The sequence below is a fragment of the Phodopus roborovskii genome, unplaced genomic scaffold, assembly GCF_943737965.1.
Source record: "Phodopus roborovskii unplaced genomic scaffold, PHOROB, whole genome shotgun sequence".
NCBI classification, from domain to species: domain Eukaryota; kingdom Metazoa; phylum Chordata; class Mammalia; order Rodentia; family Cricetidae; genus Phodopus; species Phodopus roborovskii.
This window is the reverse complement of record NW_026126418.1, coordinates 59,167,265-59,183,045: the sequence shown is the minus strand read 5'-3', so window position 1 is coordinate 59,183,045 and position 15,781 is coordinate 59,167,265. Positions and strand designations below refer to the sequence as shown.

Genomic DNA, 15,781 nt, shown 5'->3' with positions numbered 1-15,781 from the left:
GTTAGTTATACACCTAGTTAAGAGATACAGAAAGTTCATTAGCATCTCAGGCAATGCCAACTTAATCTACAGCTGAAATTATTTTTGCGACTGCAGTAAAACAAACAGCTACTTAATCCAATGGTAGGCTCTGGTTCCAATCAGGTGAGCAATTTATCTCAGCAGCACCCTCTAGAAAGGTCTGAGGATGCAGCCTCAGAACCAGTGCTAATGCAGTCGTACTGACTGATGTGTGCCAGCTTTCCTATCTGGAGCTCCATTGAGGTTTCTCCATAGCTCACCCATGAGTCAGTATTCATTAGCAGAGCTGTGGAAAATCTATGTGTAATTCTGATTTGATAAGCTTCCATTGTTGTTTCCAGTGGCATCTTTTTTTCCAAATACAGATCAAGTTATGCAAATGTAGTCACTTCCTGGCTTGTTTCAATTTTATCTATGAACCTTTCTCAAGGCTTTCACTGAGATGTTTTTTTCAGCTGGATAAATGGCATTAAACCAATTTTTAAAAGTATCTGGCTAGTTAAATTCAGCACTTCAGCACAATTTTCGTCGTTAAGATAATGAGTTCAGAGGAAAAATAAAATCAAAATTGTAATCAGTTAAGAAAATTACATAAAATAAATTATGAATAGTTAAACTGTTAATTTCACCAGCAAAAATAAAAAATAAAAAAGGAAAGAAAGAAAGAAGAAAAAGAAAAAAGAAAAAATGAAAACCTCTTTCAAGGGGAGGAATATTTAGAAAGAGTGTTAATGTTCTCTATAAATGACTCTGTATTGCATTTAAAAGGAGCATTCATATTACAAACTTTAAACTGACCTACCCATAGCCATTGTTATATATTTGGTTCTCAAGACCCAGAGTTGAATTGTGAAGGCCCTGCCCTTTTTTCCAGTATTCCCTCTCTTATGTACTTGTTTCCAATCATAGAGGGAACTGAGCTTTGACTATAGCCAACCCTCACTGAACACCACTGTGTGGACAGAAGCCAGTCCCTTATAGACTGTGGTGGCACTGAGTGTGGTGTCCACAAAGTGCACACAGTCACAAGATCCTTATGCAAAACCTATGCTTTCAAGCCATGGAGACCTGGCAGGATGTGACTGCACAGGCTAAAATCTGGATCCAGAAAGCCACTGAATGGGTGGAATCTTATAATTTTCTAATATGGCTATTGAGAAAAACACAGTGATACCAAACATAATAAAATGGCAAGCCATCAGATAACCTCTGAAAATGCCCAAATAGATTTGCATTGCCTAAGGAAGAAAGGAGAACTTTTCAGACATATGAGTTTATTACAGTGAGCTGCTCACTGGACATACAGTTTGAATGAGCTTGATATGTAGATTGTGAGCAAAGAGGTACATTTTGGGGTAGAAGGTGTGCTGTACATAGCTGCAACTCATTTATGGAACTGAATAGCTCTTTGATTTCATCAAAGTTTCTCTGTTGTAATCTTTCAAATAATTGTTAGCAGTAAGGTTTTTCCTGCCGGCCGGTCTGGTCCCACCGAACACCAGCTCCAAATAACACACAGAGACTATATTTGATATAGAGCTGTTGGCCAGTTCCTAGTTTCTTATCGATCTGCTCTGTCTTAATTATTAACCCATTTCTATTCATCTACGGACTTCCACGTGGTTTTATCTTACTGGAGAGAGGGGCTGGCATTATCTCTATCCTCCATCTTGGATCATCTCCCTACTACTTCCTCTGTCCTCCTAGTCCTGCCTATCTTGCTTTCCTATTGGCCAACAGAGCTTTATTCATTAATCAATATGAGAAACATAGTTACAGAATGACATCTCCCATCAAATAGTAGCGCTGATGTTCATGAATAGGAATTATTTGGGTTTATAGCTTTAAGAAAAGGTAACGGTAATTTGGTGTTTGGGCTTTTGTTGCTTCATTTAGGACTTCCTGGTACAAAAATAATAGAACTGTGTGCTTAAAAAATTGTTTTATTCATCTTACTATGGATAGAACCCAAGTGAAATTAATACCATATTGCTTCCATATTTAATCATTAGTATATGAATCTATTTAAAGATTTAAAGATAGCGGAGGAAACTCGGATTGTATGTTATTAAGAACATTTCAAGCTCCATTTCTACTTTGTTCTTAAAAGGAAGCTACTTTGGTTTCTATTCAGAGATCTTCTGGAGGTGAGTTCCATATTTGTGTGATTGCTGTATGGGTGCAGACTAGTCTGTCAATATTTCACATTGTCAATGTTAACTAGTCTGTCAGTATCTTTTGTTTCTTTTATGTTGTGGCATCTTTCCTTATCATTCTTAAAGTTCTTAAACAATGCCATGGCTGATGGGTTCCCCAAGAGATGTCTGTGCTTCCCAAGGTTATGTTTCACCAGTTAAAATCAATCTGATTTATTTTTTATTATATCCTGTTTGTGCAGATCTCCCTCACAACAAGTCTTTTCTTTTTGTCTTGCTATTTTGGCTTTTAGGCCATCAAATACTTTCTCGCCCAGTCTCTCTGTTCTACCCTACCACCCCTGCCTTTCTCCTGCCGATATCTTCTAAATTCATAAAGAATTCTTAGCTTGGAATGTTGTCTTATCACCTTCTTATTTTCTCTTATGTGTTTTGGGTTGTATTTCTTCTCCTGTAACATCATGATTACTACTTAATCTTGGCTCTTTGTTACTATAAACCAAAAACCATTAACTTGTTTATAAAATACATTCAATATGTTTATTTTGAAAGAAGACCTCTGACTTCCACCAAGCCAAGTAGGGAAAGGTTTTGTATTTGGGGTGTGTGTGTGTGTGTGTGTGTGTGTGTGTGTGTGTGTGTGTGTGAGAGACAGAGAGAGAGAGAAAGAAAGAGATTCTTGAAATCAAACCTAGAGCCTTGTTCATGCTATGAAAGCATATTATTACTAAGTGAGTTCTGTTCCCCAGCAAATGCTCACATGTTCAGATGGATGTAAAATTACACTACTTCTAGAAGGCAAAATTAAATGTTCCACTTTTATAACTGTTGATCTTTTACACAGTAATGGTTGCTTTTTCCACACACCCATGAAAATCATTTGGTATTTTGTGTTTAAGTTTTATAAACAAGATTTTATATATATATGTATATGTACGTGTATGTATACATATATACATATATATATATATATATATGTTATATTTGGCAACACTTGTCTAATTTTTCTGCTTAATACCAAGGATAATGATTCCTTTCAACTCTAAAATGCTCTTCTTTTGTTTGGGTGTTGACACATTCTTCCCATGTGTATCCTGTTCCTCTTTTGAGTTTTTATCTCACTGTTAGATCACCTAAATGAATTGTTTTTCCAATCTTAATTTTTGTTCTATTCTGAAAAAAATCTCAATATTAATCCTCTGTCTTTATAAGTTTGGCAATAATTCTTTATCTAGACTTTGTAGTCACTCCTTTTGGAGTCCATGTTCTCCTCAGCTAATAACCTCTTGGGCAAAGAACTGCCCCCACCTCGACCACTGACTTTGTACATGCTGTCCTACTGTGCTTGCAGGAAACAAACAGAAGACTGCTGAACCTTGCCAAGTCAGGGTGAGACAGCCTTTCTACCTCCCTGTTTCTGTAGTGATCTGTCAGATACTCTAGGCCTTATCCTAAACTGGTTGCCCTGACATTGCTGTGAGACTTCAGGTGACTGTCCAGGTAGCCTGCTGTTTATGTCTTTGCTGCACCTTTTGGAAGCTACTTGCCTGCACTTCTTGCCTACCCTAGTATTTTTATCTTCCTCCTCAGGTCTTTGATGAGGCTGAAGATTAGACTGTCACAATTATTGTTCTCTCTTCCTAGATAGAAATATTAGGTACAAAAGTTAAACTTTCCAGCTTAGGACAACTCTGTAGTAATCTCTATTATGCCTTCACCTTAGGACTGGATATGTAGTTCTTGCCATTTTCTCTTGTTTCCTCACTGGCAATAGATCTTAAGTGTGTATGTTCTTAATTTTCTTTTTTCTAGAGCATACTTGATATTTGCAGTCTTTGTATATAGTTTGTATCAAGCCTACATCTTTTCTGTAGACTTAAAGGGGAATTGTTGTGAGATATCCACCCACCCGCACCTGTTGCACTGACCACACCCATTCGGGCAGGGGAACAGGTGTGCCCTGGGGGACTGGGTCTGGGGTCCTGAACTCCAGCTCTCTTACTTCTTGGTTGGTGACAGAGAATATCTGGAGGCATCCTTGGGATGGGAACCTGGGGCGGTTATCTGTTTCTGGTATAAGTGATTTTTCCCCGAATAAACATCCATTAGCCTATCTTTTCCCAGATTCTTATTTACCATGCTTTAGGACTTCTTTCTTTTTCTCTGTTCTTTTTGCATATCTCATTCTCTTCCACATCATCAGAGTAAACTTGGCACTCACTCAGCCACAGTCACTAACAGCACTAGCACTTAGTATGATCCTTTTAACTGAGTTAAAACGACATATGTGTCTGTTTTTTTCTTCAATTAATTAATATCAAGACATAAATTAGAAGTTTTTGTTGCTTTGGATTTTTAATTTCTTTTCATTTTAAAATACTGTCATTCTTAGAGTCATTCATTTCATTTGATTTCACCTGTTTACTAATTTCATTGTATTTCTATCAAATCAATTATTTTGCTCAAATATCTGACAAATCTCTTAGGAAGGCAAGGACACTGAATACACTGGCTTTAAGAAAAATGAGCTGAGAACATGGACTTATCCTTCTGGTTCACTTTAGCTTGTAGTCTTTATTTTTAAGTTGACATGTGCTTGTTTCTTTAGCAGCTGTTTTCACTTGCATCATGTCAGCTAACTGCAGGGGCACTTAGGTATTTATCCACACAAACACAACTAATGTTTAAGATTTCTGCCAAAGAAGAAAATGTCTGTGAAAAGTCACAATACTTTTGTAAAAGATAACCAGTTACACTGAGAAATAAAGAAATAGTCACCATTCATACTGCTAATAGAAGTCAGTCCTGTATTTTCCAGATGTGTTTATGAATACTAAAATAATTGAGTTAAAGAAGAGTATTTTAAAATAATTTGGTAGAACTTATAGATGACAGGATAACATTGTTGTCACACTTTTAATTACAGAAAAAAGATCTGAGTTTCAGTGCAATGCAGAGACATGCTCAACCTTGCCACCTCTCACCATCCAGTTAAGAATAATTGTATTTGGATTTATACACTAGAGTGTGGGTCTGACATTACTTGATCATGAAGCAGTCTCACAGCTTCTACAATATGCACTAATGTGCTTAAAAATATCTTATAAATCTTCTTTTCTTCAAACTTCTTTATGGCTCATAATTGAACTGTGATCCTTATATGTGAGCTATGTCATGATTTAATATTAGCCAAAATTAATAGCCAACCTTAAGCTTCTTTATCTTGGCCTACAAGCTTCCTGGTTCCTTTGCATTAATAGGTCCTGGACAGTTTCTGTTATTTAAAGGCTCGTAGGAGTAAATGTATTGGTAATAGAGTACCACATAGCTAGCTTTTGTTCAATAGTAAAAATTGGGTTACCATGAGAAATAGAGAAATCCTGGAAATCATGCACCTGGGTAGCCCATGTCTTTTAACAGCCTGTTAGCCAGGGAGGAAATGATCGGGTCTTATGGGATATTAAAAACATATCAACTTTTGCACAACGAATGAAAATAAGATCCAGAAAGGGAAATACCAAGTTAGGTAAAAGAAAAACAATGAGCCAGTTTAACAAATTGGTTTGCTGGTGACTCAAGGATTTATTTTCTTATGGGAAGAGACTTTTCTTACAAATATTAGTCAGAATGTAACATTATTTGAGATATATATATTATTCCTTCCTCCAGATCCATGACCTTGCTCTACATAAATGTCTTTGACAAAAACTGGATTGAAAATGTTAGAGAAAAGTGGTATTGGGCTTATAGTCAATGACTTCCAAGCTCCATTCCCTGATAGAAAACACTGGTATTATATCTAGAAATTTGACACATACTATGTAGGGTTCTAATACCAAGTAGGAATAGTGTATCAATGTCTTGCATCTGGAAGACTGTCAGACTGAAGAGATATCTCAGTAGTTAAGACCATTACATGTTCTTCTGGAAGAAACAAATTCAATCTCCAGCACCCACATGGTGGTTTACAGCTGTCTATAACTGCAGTTCCAGATGATCAGACACCTTCTGGTCTCAGAAGGAACTTATGGTACATAGACATATATGTAACCAAAACACCCATACATATAAATTAAAAATAAAAGAAATAGAAGATGAGGACTAAAAAAAAGAAGCAGTAGTAGGTTTTTCTGTGGTTGATTTCATCCTATGAATGCATGCCATGCTGTAAGCATACTGTGAACACGAACTCAACGTGTGTGTGTGTGTGTGTGTGTGTATCTGTGTATACAAGTCAAAGTGGATAATACTCTCCAAATAATATTCTTGACTAATTGCAGATGACCAAAACTAAGGCTGATATATTTCTTTCAGAAGGTTGCTCCCTTATAGAAAAGTAGTTCATGAATATTTCATGCCTCTCATCATATTCTAAATCTTTCCTCTATAAAAAGACATGTGGCCTTTGTCAGTGTTAAAAATCTCCTCCCATTACCTCTGTAGACCTGTGAGCAAGATCTAAAGCTAGGTCTAGATACTAAGTTTTCCCCCTATAATTTTAATAACTCCACTCTCCATACAAAGTGTTAGTCGATGATTTCATTTTATTTTTAAGTAGCTAATTCCAGAAGATTGAAACATAATTTTACCATGATCTAAAGAAGGAAAAATATAGAAATAAATGTTTTATATGCAGCCAGATAGATGGATTTCTAAGAATTGGGGCCCACCCTGTCCTTATGCATGATATAAGTAAGATCTAATAATCTATAGTATGTGTATGCTGAGTGTGTCTCTAAAAATCACCCACACCAGAGCTCTCACAGTAAGTATCTCATCATGAACAATGTTCAGCAGATGTGCTAGACTGCTACAAACAAGGAAATATTGATGTCAACATTGCATCTTGACATATCCTAAGATTAAGGGAGTGTTCTCAGTATCTTTTACATCACTGACAGTTTGGCTTACAAACACCCCCAGATTCATATCTTTAATAAATCACCAGATTGATAATAAATCATGAATACCTCATAAATTTCTAAAACAAAAATAGAAATTACATCAATATTTTATTTAAATAAAGTAACTTTCTTTTGTTTTATTGCCCTACCTTATTAATGATTTAAAATTAATTGTCCTCAAGCCAGGTATACTGATGCTTGCTCTGGGTCCCTGATACTCTGGAGGCTGTTATGGGAGGCTCATTTCAGACCAGGTGCTCAAGGCCAGCAAGGGCAACATGGTGTGACCCAGCCTTAAAAAATAAAATAAGTCAGCTAGCTCCTGTAAAATTCGTCTATTAGGAAAACAATTCAGATTGCAAATGCTCTTTCCCTGCATTTGTACTTTTGTCTGTGGCGGGAAGGCAATATGTTTGATCAAAATTTGACTAATCACAATTAGCTGTCTCTCCTGTGCCAGCCAAACTGCAGTTTGGAGGGGTGTATCTCTCAGATATTCTTTGAAATGATCTGTGTTGCTCCAACTATGTTCTATCAAAGCATTTTCTGGGGCAGCAGATCGGAAAACATAAACTTTATGTAGTATTGCTCCTCCTCAGTTATGTCTCTTTAATATGTTCTTTCTTTTTGAAGATAAAAGTACATAAAAGAGTTCTGGGAAAGCGGCTAAATGTCATAAACACCCTGCACTCCCTCCCCCAGGGCTCCATCGCCCAAAAGTTAGAAATGGTTTGATGGAAGTGGTGACTGCCTTGATCTTGTTGGAATACTCCTCCTTCAATGTCGTCTTCTGTCCGCGGGAGGCAGATCCTGCCTTGCAGTCACTCCTGGGAGGGAACGAGGTATTTCTGGCAGCCATGTTTTCCAAACACAACATTGAGACACATGGCCTGACAGTGACATAATATTTGAAGTAGGGGCCGTGCTCAGAGATCCAGAACATATGGTTATTTTCTTACAAAAAGCGACCATTTAAGACACTTTCTAGATTTTTAATCACAAAAGGCACATTCCCTCATTCTTTATTCTCATTTTAGTAAGCATTGCATACAGATCACAAAGGTAACCAACTTTTCCTTATATGTATTTCCTAGGGTGCTTGAGGCAGAGCTGAACTCTTAGCCAAGAGTTCAAGAAAGAAATGCAAAGCAGACTGCCGAACATATTATAAATATATTGCTCTTCTTAAAGTGGCTAGCTGGTTTTTCACACTGGAGTATTGACTAACTGTCTGTGCTTGATGTATACTTTACCAGCCTGTGCCGACTTATGGTTAGAGCTTAACTTGTTAGCTCTGCTTTTGCAGCCCATTCAGAATAACTACAGATGCCTGGAGATATTAAAATTGACTGCTCAAATGGACTCAGTGTGGGAGTTTCATTGGTTTTAAATTGATAACAGCTGAAAGATTGCATGATTAAAATGTGCATGGACATGGGACATAGGAACTCTTAGGAACAGACTCCAGTACTGTGGGAAATGTTTTTGTTTTGTTTTGTTTTGTTTTCCCTTTTCTATTATAGTTACTTTCAAGTAATCTTTGTCTAAATGTTAAATTGCACAAAAATATTCAGGAGCTTAAAAAAGAAATAATTCTTCATAAACTGAGTTACATTTTGTACAGTGGGTTTCTAATCTTCAGGGAACGTTTAACTTAAGTAGCATTCCAGAAGGTGGTAATTGTGTCTATTTCCCAGGCAGTTGAGTTAAATAACCTATATAGGAAGCACAACCTGTCATAATTGAAGGGTTGGAGTGTCATGTATAGCTCTTCCTTTAACTCATAAAAGCCAGAGGCCCAAAGTGTCTTATCACAGATAAGTTAAACAAATCCTCATTCTCACTTCCTTATTTCCCTGGGAAATGTTATTATTGTTTTCATTATTTAAAAACATGTCCTAAATATTTTCCTTCTCAGAAAAGAAAAAGAGAGGAATGTAGAAGAGGAATAGAGAAACTTTCTTCCTTCTACAATTAGCTACACCTTACACAAATCAAATTCTACTAAATACATTTTTACAATTTAATAGTAGCTGGGGGAAAATACCCAGTAAAGAAAGGAATTTGAAAGCATTTAAAATTTATAAGAAATGTCTGTTTATAATGCATGCCCTCTATAACATTTTTCTAAGAGTCCAGGCCTTTTCTGCATAATTCATTGCCTTAACTATGGTCTATCTTCAAATATCCCTCCTATCTTACCTTTGATATTCCATTAAAAATGTTACACACTTCATGGTGCTAACTGGGAAATCATTGGGATCTGCTGAGGAAGTATAAACTGAACAATATATACCAATATATACCAATCTCACTTTACAATTTTGAGGTAAAAATCTAAATCACCAACCCCATTAGCATATTCCCAATTTCACAGCAATTATTTGCCTAGTTTAAAATAAGAGTTTCAAATATATTGGGCAATAATTTTAGTAGAAAATTATACCCTAGCTCAAGCATTCAAGAAAACCAAACATAAATGATGTACTAATTTATGAATCAAAACAAATCATGAATATTTTGTTCAATATGTATAAGAAAATCTGACATGCATTTAATGCTTAAGTTTTGTTCAGAAGTAGAATATTGATGCTATTTACTTATTGAAATTTGCCTGAATTATAATTTCTACTGCTGGACAAAATCATAAAATTTCTTAGCTCAACTCCATTCTGAAATGTACACAAGTGTTGGATTGTGCTATTGTTTTGGTAGATAGTTTTTGCAGACAGTCATTTAAGAACCTGCCATTAGGACTGATGTTTCCATAGGACGTGCTGCTCTTAAAAACAGAGCAAAAGACAAATTCCAATCCCTTTCAATGGTTGTTGAGCTCCAACACTTTAATGATTTTCTTATCTAACCATATTAGACAGGAGGGAAATTTTAGAGGAGATGTCATCCAAGTTAAACACATGTGAAGGCCATTAACTAGAATATATCACTTCTAACATGTCCCTTTGAACTTATAACTCAAATTCATAGGAGAAAAAGAAAAGATAGAGTGGAAAGAGGCCTGGCCTTAGTTAACCTCACAAGGAAGGAATCTATCACATGACTAGAGAATGGAAAATAGAAAAGTAGATGGTCTGAAAATAATGTCCAGAGGATATCTTAACATCTTGAGATTCCAAATAAGCTAAGTGTCAAAAGTCATTGCCCCTGAGCTCCCTCATATATTGCCTTGTGTATACAGAGCACTGTGTGCCTCCACATTTCAAGTGCACTAAGGCTTTAACAATGTTCCAAAATTTTTTATCTTAAAAAACTAATTGGTATCAAATATGATATTACATAAATGATTTGACAGGACCCCATTTAATGTTGTTTTAAAGGCAAATGACATGTCAAGAGAACAGAACCTATTTTTGTTTATAGATCTATTCACATAATTTTCAGTTGATAAAGTCAAAAATATATCAGAGAAACAAGCGGGTTAAACCCTTCATCAATCAGACTTCAGACTTGGCATGGTGGCAAATGCCTTTAACATAAGCACAGCCCTTGGGAGGTAGAGACAAGCTTATCTCCCAGTTTGAGGCTAGCCTGAATAATGTATTGAATTCTGTAGACTGAGGTTCTGTTCCACCTAGTTCGACAACCGTTTATGCCCAAATAAACACATAGAGGCTTATATTAATTATAAACTATTTGGCCGATGGCTTAAGCTTCTTACTGGCTAGCTCTCTCATAATTATTAAAATATGACTTTTAATCTAGGTATTTCTTCATTACCTTATCTTCCTGGTAGCTGCTTGCCATCTCCCTGGCAGCTCACTCTCTGAGTCATCTCCCCAGAATTCTCCTCATGTGGTAGCCTCACCTATATATACTTCCTGCCTGGCTATACTTCCTGCCTGCCAATCACTGCTTTATTCATCAACCAATCACAGAAACATACACACACACACACACACACACACACACACACACATGCACGCACACACACACACACACACACACGGTCATCCCCCATCAGAATTCCAGTTCAGTCATGGATACACATTGAAATGCTTGCAGGTAGAGTGAGTAATATGGACGAAAACATACTGGCTGGCAATATACAGGTAAGCATAGAAGTATAAATGGGTAAGTATGTAATGAGGTTGTGAAATTCAACTCAAGATGCCACAGTGACATGTAGAAAGTATTTCCAACTTGACTATTAAGTATGAGAACTGAAAATAAAAAGCCTGATTTATAGGCCAGGATATCATAGAAAGAAATAAATATGCCTTTGCACCAGAGGAGGTTGCAAGACCACAAGTGAGTGGTGATTAATACAGACCACACAGGCTTACTTGGTTCAAGACAAAATAATTTAGTGGAGAATTCTTTGGGACACAAGGTACATTCCCTGGGGAATTCTATGTATAGAAATAAAGCACTTCAAGGTAAGATTTTCCACATTATGACCACACATCTATCTATAACCATATAACCGTGAGCTTTTGATAGAATAGTTAATGATGAAGGCTCTGTCTGAGGCTACTTCCTGGTGGCCCAAATATAAATCTCCAAGAAACTACTATAGACATGATCATTGACTTTCAGGTTCATGTACAGACCTTTGACACTTATCTGAGACCTGAAATTAAGAATCTGTATTGATTAATCAGGCATACTCACTAAAAGCCTCTGTTGGAAAAGGCCTGAGCTTACTGTCCCCATTATAACCAGACTCGAGACCCAGGCTCAAAGGACATCTAAGAAAATATTCAACTTTCTCTTGAAAGAAAATGATAATCACAAAAACTATACTTAGTTTTGTAGTGTCAGGCACACTTAAAATCATTACATATTTAGACATTGATTTCCCTCCATGTGAGAACTGATGGGGTCCTGGGTAATGATGAAATATAAGTTAACCAAGATTCTTGTTATCCTAGTCAGAGGATAATATCCATTTTATGTTGTTGTGTTTTGTTTTCTTTTGTTTTTATTGAGGAAAACAGTGCATTTGCACCATCAAAACTACTGATTTTTAAAATAGACTTGAAGTCTAGTTTTGTCTTTACTGCTTACATGTTTTCTAAATTTGGGCAAGGTGATGAAATTATCTGTCTTCACGCATTCCAAATAATACCTCTTAGGATGCTTGACATTTTATAAAGAGCAATTATTGTAACAAATACTGACTACTAATTTTATGCTCTATTTCTAACTCTCATCTTGCCAGAGTATAGCATTCTCCTGATCGTAGAGAATATACTCTGAATTTGTCAGCACAGATTGATCCTGGTATTAAGCTTTGTGACATCCTACAATAAAGATAGCATCTTAAACATTCTGTGTTAATAGGTCCATGCTGAGTCAGGGAAAGAGCTTGCATATCTTTCTGTTTTACTATTGATTATTATTCATATAGCCTACTGAGATATATACATTGAAGCACTGTTTTACTAGTGAGTACAACTTCCACAAAATTCCCTAAGTATGAGTGAGGAAGATAAACGTTAAAAAAATGTGGTATAATATCTCAAATGCCAGATGCTTTAAGGAGCACTCGGATCACAAGTTTTGGGAAAATTACAAGCAGAAAGTGTGGGAAAGATTAATGTTCCTTTTATTCTGTGGTCTTTAGGCTGTGTCTCGGAGTTAAAGTATTTGGACTCTGGAGAAAAAAAAATGGACAAGATGTTTGAGTTGTGCTGCTTTAGGAAAACTGGGAGAACACAGTGATTGGTTGGGATAAAATGCTGAGGATTTGATGATAACAATGGTTTGTTGTAGGTGTTTTGGTCGACTCTACGCTAATCAAGCTCATATGAAAAGCTTATTTGTGCATTTTTGCTATTGGTTGAAATTTTTAAAAGCATTTTATTTACTTCAAAACATTTGCTAAGGACATTCCATGGACCAAACAATATGTAAGTACTGGGGTCATAAAGATGATTAAGTTGTGCCTCCCTTCTGCAAAATTAGCCCTTTTAGCCCTGCTACAGAAGAGTAAGTATTCCAACTTAGCAATTTTTAAAAGTAATTTTTATTTAAATTTGAAACAAGATTGTTTTACATGTCAATCCTAGTTCCCACACCTTTTATACCTTGCCTTTACTTCCCTCCCCACCAACCCCTATCTCATCCACTTTCTGTTCCCCAGGGAGGGTGAGGTCTTCCATGCAGAGTCTTCAAAGTCTGTCATATCATTTGAAGAAGGGCCCAGGCCTTCCCCCCATATGTCTAGGCTGAGGGAGTATTTCTCTATGTGGAATGGGCTCCCAAAGTCCATTTATATACTAGGGATAAACACTGATCCACTACCAGAGGCCCCATAGACTGCCCAGACCTCTTAACTAACACCACATTCAGGGAATCTGGGTCAGTCTTATGCTGGTTTCCCAGCTATCAGAATGGAATCCATGAGCTCCCCCTTGTTCAGGTCAGCATAACTCAGCAATTTTATTTGAATTGTCAATACAAGCCTCTCCATTAGAAGGTTGATGGAAAGAAAGACATTAGAAAGAGGTATCGCTGAACTGTTGACATAAGGTGCTGTAACCCAGCTTTACTGTGTGAATGGCTGTTATGAATAAGGTTTTTCCTGCCAGCCTGGACCCACCACGGCGCCAGCCCCAATTAACACATGGAGACTCTGTATTAGATATAAATGCTGTTGACCAGTTACTTGTTTCTTATCAGCTAGCTCTGTATTAAGTAGTAACCCATTTCTATTAATCTACGTATTTTCATGTGGTCTCATCTTACCAGAGAGTGGGCCCGGACCTCTGTTGTCTCCAGTCTCTATATGCTGACTCCTCCCTACTACTTCCTTGAATCCTCCTTATCTCCTAGTCCTGCCTATCTTGCTTCCCTAATGGCCAACAATGCTTTATTCATTAACCAGTATGAGAAACCTATTTATAGAATGACATCTGCCATCATCTCCACTTTTCTGTCTAAATAAAAAGAAGGGTTTTAACCTTAACATAGCAAAATATATAACATAACACTTATCAAGTAAGAATCACAGTTAACAATATTTAGTTCATTAACATTTAGCATAATTTAAAGAAAATATTCTATCATCTATCCTATCTTTGTGAGTCTAAAGTCTTATATGTAACTTCTCTGTAATCCTAACTAAGGAAAACTATAGCCATAACTATTTGTCCTCAACTCCCTCAAAGACCACAGAAGGATAATATATAAACTCTAGAAATGACAGAAACAACTCACTGCCTGGTCAGTCACCCAAAGTTCTTCTGTAATGTTCCCTCTTCAGCCCATAGGCCATAGTGTGTCTAGCAGACTCTTCAGCAAAGCAGGAATCTTTAAACTGTCTTCTTGTATTGGCAGTTTGTCAGTCACTTTTCTCTGTGTCCTGCAGACTGTCTGGCAGACTCTTCCATGAAGCAGGAACTCTGTAGCAATGCCCATCTTGTATCATCAGTCACTTTCTTGTGGGTCCTGCATGTCCAGTTTATACAGCATAAAGTCAAACAGTCCAGACAAGAGCAATATCTTGCCCAAATGGCTAGTCTTGCCATATTGAAAGCAAACTTCATAACCCGTTTCTTCGATGTCCATCTTCCCTTCTGACGCAGGTGGTATTGCCAGGAGCAATTATGTCTCACTGTCAAGAAAAACTGAAACCCAGTTTAAATGCCATATTCTGTAGGTCTTTGGAAGGTTTGAAGAACACATATCCATGTCAAATACATCTCTATATATCTAGAAAACCAAACTAACACTATAAATTTTGACTATTATAGGTAAAACATAACTCAAGTTTGGACTATTATAGGTAATTATCTAAAATCTGTACTAAATTATACATTATTTTTAAATGAGCTATATAAACACAATGCCTAAACAAGAAGAGAAATATACACATCACAAAATTGACCTTAAATTGTATCAATAAATGAAAATCCATTCCAAAACAAAGTAATAATTTCTATACAATAATCCCCTTTTTACCTTTAAAAAATTGGTTTTGGTCATTAACCATTTATAATCAACCACATTTAAATGAAAACAACATTTATAAACAATATTTGGGAATTTGGGCATCATTCTTTCCAAACTGCTTCCTGCTGGTAGGGGGCACAGGATCCTAAGAAGACACAGAAATCCTGGCTGTAGTCTGCAAGGCTGCCTTGTCCCAGCTGTTTGAATGTTGGATCACATGGGACACTGCTTCAGGGGGGTGTGGCTTGGTCAAACCACGTTAGTCTGGAAGGAATGCATAGCTTTTCATTTTCTGTGGAAACAAAAATAGAAGTCCTTTTCCCCAGTAACTTGTCCTTAGACTTAAATTTTGAAGTCAATGCATTTTAAAATATATAAATTGGATTGATCCAGTTGTTTTTATTTTCCCAGTAGTCAAACGATACAAAGACAATATAATACCGAACAGTATCCAGATTCTTTCCATCTTTACATGGCTTTTTTTTATTACTCTGTTTATTTTTTATTTTTTAATTTTTTTAAGACAGGGTTTCACTGTGTAATTCTTATCTGTCCTGGAATTCACTCTTTATACCAGGTTTACTTTGCAATCACAGAGATGTGCTTGCCTCTGTCTCCTGAGTGCCGGGATTAAAGGCATGTGCCACCACACCCAGCTCCTCTCTGTCTTTTCAAAACCATTTTTTTTCCTTTCTCTCTCCCAAGCCTACGAATATTTTAAAACACACTGTAAACATTTAGAGGTTTTTCTTAATCTGAATCTGTCTTTCCTGTAAATCTTTATCT

At 36.5% G+C, this 15,781-nt stretch overlaps 1 protein-coding gene across 1 annotated transcript in view; it reads left to right on the top strand.

The window, feature by feature from the left end:
- The window catches only part of Arhgap15 (Rho GTPase activating protein 15), a 620,277-nt gene that overhangs the window by 362,113 nt on the left and 242,383 nt on the right, over window positions 1–15,781 (top strand). The window lies entirely within an intron of this gene.